Raw genomic sequence first — 12,204 nt, forward strand, 5'->3', positions numbered from 1 at the left:
GTCATTTACAAAGAAAGAAAATACACATGCCAAGCTAAATAAAATATACTCGTATATCTAGATTACTTGGTCATTATAAGTGCGAGTTGTGCTATCGTTGTAAGGGCTCCGTACACCACAAGAAGGGCTTAAGCGCCTCGGTTTTTGAAGGCACTTAAATCATTTTTGAGAATAATAGATATTCTGAACAATTTCTAAAAAAACGAAACAGAAATTAATTTTGGTAGATTTCAAGAGATTTAGTAACTCCTTTCAGCGGCAGAGAGTGAAATTTGAGTTTTCTTTCTTTTAAGTCCGACTTACGCTTGACTGTAGATTTATAATAGGCTTTTCTGTCTAATCCATAGATTGAAGGCTATCTCGTGTATTTTTTCTGTGAAATTTTTACCTATTTTCTTAAATTACTTGGAAATTACTTGACTTATAATTATTTGAGAAAATATTTTTGAAATACTTAAGTATAAAAAGCTCTTTCATTTGATATGTAACACAATAGACTTTAAAAAACTTTAATTTTTAATTTTCAATTTTACCAACCAAAAGTGACCCCTACAATTAAATTTTCTTAATTTAAATTGCTTGTCCGTCTTTGGGTCACAGGACATATGTGTGCCAAATTTCAAGTTAATCGGTTCAGTAGTTTTGGAGAAAATTGGCTGTGACAGACGGACAGACAGACGCACGAGTGATCCTATAGGGATCCGTTTTTAGGGTTCCGTAGTCAACTAGGAACCCTTATAGTTTCGCCATGTCTGTCTGTCCGTCCGTCCGTCCGTCCGTCCGCGGATAATCTCAGTATCCGTTAGCACTAGAAAGCTGAAATTTGGTACCAATATGTATATCAATCACGCCAACAAAGTGCAAAAATAAAAAATGGAAAAAAATGTTTTATTAGGGTACCCCCCCTACATGTAAAGTGGGGGCTGATATTTTTTTTCATTCCAACTCCAACGTGTGATATATTGTTGAATAGGTATTTAAAAATGAATAAGGGTTTATTGATGATGGGCGTTTTTTGATAATATTAATATTTTCGGAAATAATCGCTCCTAAAGGAAAAAAAGTGCGTCCCCGCCCCCTCTAACTTTTGAACCATATGTTTAAAAAATATGAAAAAAATCACAAAAGTAGAACTTTATAAGGACTTTCTAGGAAAATTGTTTTGAACTTGATAGGTTCAGTAGTTTTTGAGAAAAATACGGAAAACTACGGAACCCTACACTGAGCGTGGCCCGACACGCTCTTGGCCGGTTTTTCTTTTTGAGTCGGTTTTCCAAACCAGTAGCTTTTGTCTTTTGTTCCTACTAAAGAAGACGGTCAACCAAATCTTGGTACTAAAAAAACGGCAAATTTAAAAATAGACGGCTCAGCGGCTCGTTAATTTCTTGAAACGCGTGCCTTCCAACCATACTCTAACGCTTCAAAAAAATATTGAAAATTTCATTTCATTTCATTTTATTTGAAATATGCAATACTTATAAACATCGTTAATCTCTACAAATTTAAAGTATATTTTTTTAAATGTATTAATATTAACTACAGAAAATGGCTAAAATAAAAGGGGGGAAAACTATAAATTTCAAATTTACTCGGGCAAGTGGGGTATCGTTAAAAAAAACTCAAACTATACATATCAAAACTATTTTTTTCATAATTTTTTTGTTGTGGAAAAAAAATGTTTTTGAAAAAAAATGAACTATTTTTTACTTTATAAAAAATCCTTTCAGATTTACATTTTCAATTTGAACACTCTTGCGAGTGTTTATTGTACCTGTATTTTTTACAGAATAAAAATGAAAGTTTTTGCTTTCAAAGAGAGGAAAAATGGTTAAAATCGGTTCACATAATAAACAATTATCCCATAAAAATCATCCTCCATACTAGCTCGCACACATTAGTTTACTTAATTTGCCGAAAGATATCGCTGTACGTTGAACGCTCATTTCCTACATCGCATTTATCCTGATATAATGAGGTCGCTTCAGGAGCGTCCTTACATGTCGTAAACTATTGAAGTCGAGTTGTGATTTTCTTTGGACGTTGTCTAACAATAAAATTGTATATTCAAATATTACTTATGTGGGAATTGAGTCTTGAGGGATTTAGTCAAGTTTGTAGAGTTATTATAACATTTGATGATTCAACTATTGAAAGTGTGTACGGAACCCTCGGTGGGCGAGTCCGACTCGCACTTGGCCGGTTTTTTTAGTCCTAAAATTTGGTTGACCGTCTAATATTACTCGGTGGCCTTAGCACTAAGCTAAAGTATTATTGTTTACTTACGCACATAACATACGAGAAATATTTCAAACTTGGAACAAAACTATTCAACATTCAATTCAAATTCAAAAATACTTAAAATAGACACTTACCCAATTTGACAATAAGTGAATTGAATATCAATCCACAAATCAAATGTAATATTTTCCTATTATAATTAAACTTAGCACTAAGAAGTAATTGCAGTTTTTAAAATCGAAACTTCGGAACAAAATGACGAATTTTGTTTGCTCAACTCAAGTATTCATCTATCGTAAGTACAAAAATGTAAAACTCCATTCATTACAAAGTAAGGCTTAACAGTATGTCGATAAGGTGTTTTACCGTGTAATATAGCTGCCGCTTAAGCTCTTTCGCCATAGTTTTTCGAACATTCGCCTATATAGTTCGTGGAAGCTCGGCGGCGGCTGCTCGGCAGCGTGCGGCCGCTCACGCCCCCGCCCCGCGTCCCTCGCAGCCGCCGTGGTGCATTCGGCGCCAGCACAAAACAGAGAATTGGCGCGTTTCTCAGCGCGATTTGAAAAATGTTGGTCTCATAATTAACAATTTTATTTATTAGGTTCCGTAACAAAAAGGTACAAAGGAACACTTATGGTGCAACTCTGTCTCTAATATGTATGTTATAATTTTTAATTGCCGATTTTGCCGCCCCCTGTCATGTGCCGCCCGGGGCCAAATTGTCATGCGGTTTTCAAGTATCATGAGAGCTTTTACCACTTTGTGTGGTGAAAAATCTTGTAGTTACCTCATTAAAGGCTCGCTATTTGAAATTAAAGTCGACAATACCTTTGGCATAGGCTTTCATAGTGGTAACTTAAGTCAATAATAATAATTATAAACTGAAATAGATATCATACACGAAAGAAAAAACGGCAAGGCCCACTGGTGGCCGAGCCGGGAATCGAACCCGGGTCTTCAGCCGCGTAAGCTGTGGGCCTTGCCGTTTTTTCTTTCATGTATGATATCTATTTCAGTTTATAATTTATATATAGTAGTGTGACTACTTGAAAAAAGAACAATTCAAAAAATATTCAATAAAAATAATTTGATTTGTTCCCTAGTTCAATAATAATAAATTAGAATTTATCCTAGTAGAATGAATGTAATCCTATGATGATAAACTAACAGTAAAGTGATTCCACACTCTATCGTCAAAGTACCAATGTTGCAAGGCGTGTTGCAATCCAAATTTTTCGGGAGTATAATAATTAATAATAAAAAATAAATATTATAGGACATTCTTACACAGATTGACTGAGCCCCACGGTAAGCTCAAGAAGGCTTGTGTTGTGGGTACTCAGACAACGATATACTCGACCACATGAGGTCGTTATTTTGCGCACCAAGCTCTCCATTGAGCACGGTCTTCTGCAGTACTAATATACATATTTAATACACAAGAAAACATCCATGACTTATAACACTTTAAGTTCTCGCGCTTTGTACACATATTTAAAGTCACACACAGTCTTCCGCGACCACGGCCAGTGCAACCTGGCCGAAACGTTGGGAAAAAAGGTAAAAATAATGTTAATTAATCGCGTTCGACCTGTGTGTGACTTTAAATATCCATGACTTAGGAACAAATATCTGTGTTAATCACACAAATAAGTAAATACCCTTACCGGGATTCAAACCAGGGACCGCGGCTCTAGCAGGCAGGGTCACTACCCGCTAGGCCAGACCGGTCGTCAAAGTATTTTTATAGAATTTAATTTTTCCCCTCACTAGCTCGGAAACACGTGTTTTGTCCTTTAATACCAGCGGGTAAAAACGCATTTTATCCACTAGTGGGTAAAGTAATTTGACCTTGAATAAAGTCAAATTAACTGCTTTAATATTGATAAAAGTAGGTGAATCTAGTAATAAAGATGATTTACCACCTGTGGAACTACTGGAAGCAGTGTTAAACGCATTTTCTGCGTTGTAGTTTCCTCGCTATAGTGAGGGGAAAAGTTTTGTGTTACACTCGGGTGCAAATGTATTTTACTTCTCGTGTGTTAAAAAACTCGCAAGTTCAGGATTCTATTCTCGAACCACTCGCTTCGCTCGTGGTTCAACTATAGAATCCTTTCTCTTGCCCTTTTTTCAATTCCACACTCGGCGTTAAAATACAACTTTGCCCCCTTGTATAACAAATAACTATTATCAAGCACAATCAAGCTCACGAAGTCTCTAACTTAATTCTCTAATGTCAACTCATGGTACAGCTAGTAATGCTCATCGTGTTATACCCACTTACCTAATGGATTTTTTTGACTTTTTGAACAAATTAGACTATCATCATGTGCTGAATTATGTACTTATTTAAGTGTGTTTTTTCCATTTGAGACAATTAGCTCGTCAATTTCTATTAAGTATAGTATAAATTACTCGTAGCTATGTAACAATGCTAAATACTAAACACGTGTTTGTGTAAATATTTACGATATTTGATGACAAACGTCAGTTATTGACGATTTTAGCTTCTTGTTTATGACGGGAAAGTGATAAGTTATTTGTTGAAAAGGCAACTACATATCTACGTCATGTTATGAGGGCACTACATAATGGCGCAGTTATTCTTGTACCGATTGAAATTAACACGAGTACATACCACATTTATTTTTCATTTAGATCAACACTGCAGTTTAAAATCTCAGTTTTCAAGAACTTAAAAACCGACTTTCTTCAATTTTAATAATCAGTTTCATACCATTTTCATACAACTTTTATGGACATAGGTTTTATTATATTAAATTGAAATAGTACATGTCTTAAATATATTTCAACAAGCAGAGAGACCTGCAACCACATAACATAAAAAAAACTGTCTGAACCGATTCTATAAAGCATTTCAAAGAATTTTAAAGCAGAAAAATTACTTCCTTGAGTGGATTTTACTCACATCCTCTTTGTAGCTTTCTTAGCTTGTTTTAAAGGTACTCAATAATATAATTTATTATGGCTGTTTTTCAATCATCAAATTATGTTGATTGTAAATTATTCACCATTTAAATAGGTAGTTAGTTTTTGAATCCAGGAATCTTTAGCTATAACTTTTTTATCAAATAACACCTCTTTGATAGAAACTTATGACCTCACTACATTACATGAGTATGTTTCTCTCTTTTCCTTGGGCATATGAAATAGTAGTAGTAGTAGTAAACACTTTATTGCACATAACAAATTACAAGTACAGTGAATAATTATAATGGTTATGTACAAAGGCGAGTTTATCCCTTTAAGGGATCTCTTCCAGCTAATAATAATAAAGGGATAATAATATGAAAGCCGAGAAGGACAAGTCCAGTAAATACCTAGACTTGGCTCACGAGATAACCGCCATGTGGGATGTTGATTCAACGATCATTGTTCCGATAGTCGTTTCAGCGAACGGTCTCATAGCGAAGAGTCTCGACCAACATCTTAAGAGACTCTCGCTAATAGGTGGCTGGATCAAGGGCCAGATGCAGAAGGCGGTGATCTTGGACACGGCGCGGATAGTCCGACGGTTCCTCTCTCTGCAGCCCTAACGACCGGCAGCTTGGGCCCTGCCCCGCTGCTGGCGGCACCCTAGGTTAGGTTTTTTATAATGTGTTTATATGTTTTTTTTTATATTGTTTTGTATGTGATTTTGTATTTTACTTTTATATCCATATTATAAAAAGCTTAACCTAAGAAACAAAATAAATAAAGGGATATTATCTAAAGCAACACTGTTTGCTTTGCCACGTCTTAAATACTCGCCTTCAGACAATGAACCCTTTAAATACCTACGTCTATTTCCTTTTATGTTGTATCTACACATATAGTTTTAAACACTCCATATTGTACTTTGTTGTAGTGTGAAATCTAGCGCGTGTAGATGACTCACAGAGATCTTACTGACATTGTAATATTTAGGTATTTGGTTCACTAGGGTGCAAAGTTATTGTTTGTTCTCATTCTGCTAAATACTGACAAAGAGGATCGAGTATTATAGAGAGTTACTGTCAAAGTTAAATGTGTAATCAGTGCATAGACTGCCATCTCTTGACACAGGCTTAAAAATTTTGAACCTCAGTTTTGATAATTTGGCCCATATTCTTAGCTTGATATGTGTTAAAATGTCAAATATTAATATTAGCGCCATCTAGCTGAGCGTACCCCAAAGGTGTAATGCCATCTAGGCCACCGTACCTTTTTCTGTATGGTACTGAGGTATGTTTTTTTTTTAGACTTTATCTGTCTATAAGGATGTCTTTGATACTGATAAGCCCGAGAAATAGGAATTTGTAATTTTGATCGTAGCGAATAAATTCATGGTGCAGTCGATAAACTTGAGGTGCTGTAATTTCAGATAATTATTTTGCAAGTAGTGTTTTTAGGGATCAGTACCAAAAAGGTACAAAAGGAACCCATATAGTTCATCTGTCCGTCTGCTTGTCGGTCCGTCTGTCACATTACTATTTATATCAGATCATGTATGCCAACAAATTTGTAAGGATTGAAGCCTTTTCCTAGAACTTCAGCGATGAATGTCTCGAGTTTTTTTGACTTTCGTTCGATAGACGAAGTAATTAGATCTAAAACACAATTATGGAAATGTGATAAATACTTTAAATAGATAAAATCTTTACTTATCGAATATCGTGGTATCAATGATAATGTGTCCTTGGCAACTTCAATATTTAATGTAATCAGCAGGGTTAGCACATGATTGCCTCGAGAGTATGTCGCCGCGAGATAGACTACCCGTCCTTATGTCATTAATACAGTTAGAAGAAGACATGTGATCTATCTCGCGGCGACATACTCCCGCGGCAATCATGTGCTAGGCCTACTGTCTTATCTTGTAATAGACATATTTTAATGTTAGACTTGTCTATGAAGTAGCACCGTCTGCACATTATGGTTTACGTTTAAATATGTAGCTTAGAACTAAACATAAAAAGTTAAGTTTACTATTAAGTCTATTATTATTTGCAAGTCTTTACCACATGTAGAGACCATGGGATGTCGGACTTTTAGGAGGCGTGCGACGCGTGCGTGGGCCGAATCTAACAGTGCAAAGGCCATTTAAGTAAGTCAATTTAATCTAAAGATAGGATATACACGTGGCGGATACCATGTACTTAGGTAGAGTTAAATGGACTGGGTTATGAGAGGAGACTAACCATGAGAATTATATACCTACACACACAGTGAGATAACACATAGATTGTCGTGAGGTGAGACTGCGGTAGCCAGATTTCGGTGATCGGTTCAGCAGGACGCTGGCGTTATGATAGTTCATAATTTTCACCTGGAGCCACTGATTCCTTTATGTTGGAGCATACAAATAGATTCCGCTCTTGCGACTCCACAGAAGCGATGGCATGTGGCCCTGTGGGCAATTTTGAACAAAATGCTCTATCGAATCGTGTATGCAGCCCGCCCAGGTACGCCCAGAATAATTCAGGATATTTGCTATACAGGAACACTTCTAAAGAGTGCGCGTACCACCGCATGTCAGTTGAGCGGTCTCAACCTAATCTGAGTATAGACATGTATAGGTAGGTATGTACAGTCAACCAATCTGAATCCTAGGCCACTGTAGGATCCTTTCACAGTAAAAGTCAAACTGACTTCTATAGCAAATAAAACACGATGTCAATACGACAAGGATCTAGAGTGGCCTAATAGCATTCTAATTGGTTGACTGTACCTAAAGGGAATCGAACTTACTCGTAATGATAGTAACAGAACCGTTAGTCATGCGTTGTATAAATAATGTATACACAAAAGTGGCGACTTCAACACGTTCGGTGGCGGTCCCAAACCTACATAGTTTACGCTAAAAGCCGTATTGGCTACTGCTCAATCTTTAAGTTTAAATTTGATTGGCAAAATACGGCTAACGCCGGTAATGCCGGAGAACGTGCTGTTATTCAATTAGGTTAATTTCGGGTTGGCGTGCTGGAACAAAAGCGCCATACAAATTACATATGTATGTACAACATACATACTTAAGGTAAAGCGGGGCAAATCTCGACTGGGGAACAATTGTAACTGATCCATTTTTTCCATTATTACACTATGATGTTGAGTTCTACACGTATCCATTGAACACGCCAGATATATAACCGGTGGAAACTTTATTTAATAATGCAAATATTGTAAAAGATGGAATAAATAGCAGCGGCGGCTGGTAAAAATTTCTGCTAGGCAACACTGAGCAAAAAGAAACCTATCTTAACATTAGGTACTTTACTAGTAATCAATTTTAGGCAAGCCGGTGGTAATCGGCTTGTATGGACCAGCCGCAGCTGATAAATAGATCAGTTACATTTACCCCCAGTCGGGATTTGCCTCGCTGTACCTGTACATATAAATACTTTTGTTAAGGCTAATACTTTAAAGAACGGGTTATTGTTATTTGTGTTTAGCTATTTTGATTATATGTATAGGAGAAAAATAATTACTTAAAGGAAGTTAAAAATATTTTTGTCGAGTCATATGGGATTACTTGGATGAAATCGTATGAGCACCTCTGCATGGCAATCTCTGTTTGCTTATTACTTGGATTCCACATTTATGTACTTATCAGAGATTAAGTGGCTTTAAAATGATAGGCCAATACCTTCTGCTTATCTTGATTTTGTGTTTATATTCAATTTGATTCACTTGTTTGACAGAGTTTATATTGCCAGATTTGGTTTTTAGAAATTCTCACATTATTCTTTCGTTAAATAGGAACTTTGTAGAAGAGTGCAAATGATGCTTAATATTTACGCAAGTAATATAATATGGTCCGTATGCATACACGCGCATGCAACTATTTCGCTGGAGAAGTGAAAAAAACTTCTCTTTCATTTTGATATTGCATCACAGAATTTTGTATTGCAAAATTTTCAATGGAGTCTATTGTTAAATAAAATAAAGGTGACAGCTGGTAACTAGAGCTACCAAAAGCAACTGAGTGGATATAGTGGTAATAAATTGGTGCAAATATTTGTTAAATAGAATTTAAAGAATTAAGAAACAAACCAAATTATTTTATGAATTATTTTTAACTTGTCTTTTAAGTAGTGTCCCTATCCCTACTTTACTATATGACGGCATTTTCGCGAAAAAAGATTCAAAAACTTTTTTTCGAAAATAGGTAAATTTAATGTTTTTCCTACTCAGAATCACGAGCCCTTTCGATCCTACTAGGCAGAAAAAAGCGTCCTAAATTGAAATTTTCCACTTCATTACCATTTTTCAAACACTTTGTACAGCGATTACAAAGTGGAAAGTATGAAAAACAATAGAAAATTTTGGGACCATTTTTTTGTCCCTTGTTTTTTGTCCTAGATCGAAAGGGCTCGTGAATCTGAGTGGGAAAAAACAAAAATTTTGTCTACCTTAGAAAAAATATTTTTGGTGATTGTTCTCGCGAAAATGCCCATTAACATAAATTGTTTGATTCCATCTCGGCCACTTTACTATCACTTGCTATGTATATGGTTTCAATTTTAATCTTTCAAAAATGTACTATTTAATTGATTCGACAATTTTAAGTCAAATATCCAGTCTTGGGTGCCATTGGTATGTGTCGCGAGAGCCGTTTTGCAGAAAAGGATGTTGCTAGTTTAATAAATTGACAAGTGGGCGAACACGAGTCATTAGTTTATATAAGTATCTACGACGAGGTGGATGTATCTTAGGTCAATTCTGTACTTTTTAGGATGTTGCTTGCGTCGTCTTTTCTTTATAAGTATTTCGTGCCATTTTGCGTCTATTTCTTTCTGTAAACGCTCGCAATAACATGTCAGTACGAGCGCAATGCATGAAATAAATGTATCAATTTATTTATTTCAAACATATAACTTCATACTTTTGTTAGTACATACATACACATTTATCAATATTTGGCTGGTAACATACATTTAGTATGTATCGAAGCCATAATTAAAAGGGTCCATATATCTTTGAGCACCACACATCACCGAGCCTAAACACGCTTTTCACCTACGATCCGCGATTTCACTTGCCCTGCACTACATTAGATCTAAAGATCCCTTTAAAAACGATTTATACAAAATATGTAAACTGTAAATCGTTTCTTGACTTGAGTTTATTCGCTTGCCCTTATCCCATTTATTTGAGGTCGGCGCAGCTTGCCCTTATCCCATTTATTTGAGGTCGGCACAGCTTACCCTTATCCCATTTATTTGAGGTCGGCGCAGCTTGCCCTTATCCCATTTATTTGAGGTCGGCGCAGCTTGCCCTTATCCCATTTATTTGAGGTCGGCGTAGCTTGCCCTTATCCCATTTATTTGGGGTCGGCGCAGCTTGCCCTTATCCCATTTATTTGAGGTCGGCACAGCTTGCCCTTACCCCATTTATTTGAGGTCGGCGCAGCTTGCCCTTATCCCATTTATTTGAGGTCGGCGCAGCTTACCCTTATCCCATTTATTTGAGGTCGTCGCAGCTTGCCCTTATCCCATTTATTTGAGGTCGGCGCAGCTTGCCCTTATCCCATTTATTTGAGGTCGGCGCAGCTTACACTTATCCCATTTATTTGAGGTCGGCGCAGCTTGCTCTTATCCCATTTATTTGAGGTCGGCGCAGCTTGCCCTTATCCCATTTATTTGAGGTCGGCGCAGCTTGCCCTTATCCCATTTATTTGGGGTCGGCGCAGCATGTCCTTCTCTTCCATACCATACCTCTCTATCGCCCGTCATTTCGTCATCCACTTATTTTATATAATTCATAATAAATAACATTTGATTGTAAACTTCCTGAGATCAGTATTTAGTGTTTACTCTTCACAACGACCTACTTAGTGTCATTGTCCAAAACGCTCATTACTGTTATTAGAGTGATTATAATTAACCTCTACAATTGAATTAATTGTTATTTTTATGATGATGAGTCACGGGCAGTAGGTATAGGTACTCGTATATGTACCACAGGTGTGGTGTGCGTATTTGATTGCAGGTTTTATCGTCACGGATTTTCATGATTTCGTATATTTTTCAATATCTACAATATGTATGCTCGAAATGGGTAACTGTTGATACTGTAGGTATTTCCTGTATATCATACCATCTTATGTACACAGTTAACAATGAATAAACTTTACTTTACTTATGTAGGTACTTACAAGCCATTCGCCATCAAATACCACCTGAATCATGTTTAGCGCAATAAACGTCATTCATTAATTCATTCATATTGAATCCTACTGATTGAAAGCAATACCTATTGATAACACGTTTTTCTGAAATATGTAACTGTGATTTTTTTTTGAGTTTTTCTACTCAGAATCGACAGGGAGTGCTCCTACTCCACTATTAAAAATTAAAATTTTGAAAAACACCCCGAAATAGTGGACCGATTTTCATGAAGCATGGTTTAGAACATGGTTGGTGGGGTAAATTGTGGCGTAGGCGAGAGGCTGGCAACCTGTCACTGCAATGTCACAGTTTCGTTTTCTTTCAACCCCTTATTTGCCAAGAGTGGCACTGTAACTTTTGCAGTTTCATGTGCTCTGTCTACCCCTATATGGGAAACAGGCGTGATTGTATGTATGTATGTATGTATGGTTTAGAACACTCCCGACTAACTCGGCTTTCAAACAAGAAAACTAAATCTAAATCGGTACATCGTTTCGGGAGCTACGATGCAACAGACAGACACACACACAGACAGACAGACAGACACGTCAAACTTATAACACCCCGTCGTTTTTGCGTCGGGGGTAAAAAAAATGACCCGAAATATGCCTTCCAGTACGTCACGTTTTAATAAGAAGATTTTTTTAGCTTGTATGCACGTGACCGTACAAGATATAAGTTCGTAAATTTTTTGGAATAATTGGGGCGTGCGGCAAGCATGTCAAACAATTGAAGCTATACCTATGTCCTGAATCGACGCTATTTAGGGTGGACGCACGCTCGCCCGCCCCGCTGAACGCTCCGCTCCGAGCGTCCA

General features: G+C 36.7%; 1 protein-coding gene across 2 annotated transcripts in view; it reads right to left on the reverse strand.

The window, feature by feature from the left end:
- Nucleotides 1-12,204, reverse strand: part of LOC125233353 (ATP-binding cassette subfamily G member 4-like) — a 62,545-nt gene that overhangs the window by 22,187 nt on the left and 28,154 nt on the right. The gene's annotated exons all lie outside the window — the stretch shown is intronic.

The sequence above is a fragment of the Leguminivora glycinivorella genome, chromosome 1 (genome assembly GCF_023078275.1).
Source record: "Leguminivora glycinivorella isolate SPB_JAAS2020 chromosome 1, LegGlyc_1.1, whole genome shotgun sequence".
Lineage (NCBI taxonomy): Eukaryota > Metazoa > Arthropoda > Insecta > Lepidoptera > Tortricidae > Leguminivora > Leguminivora glycinivorella.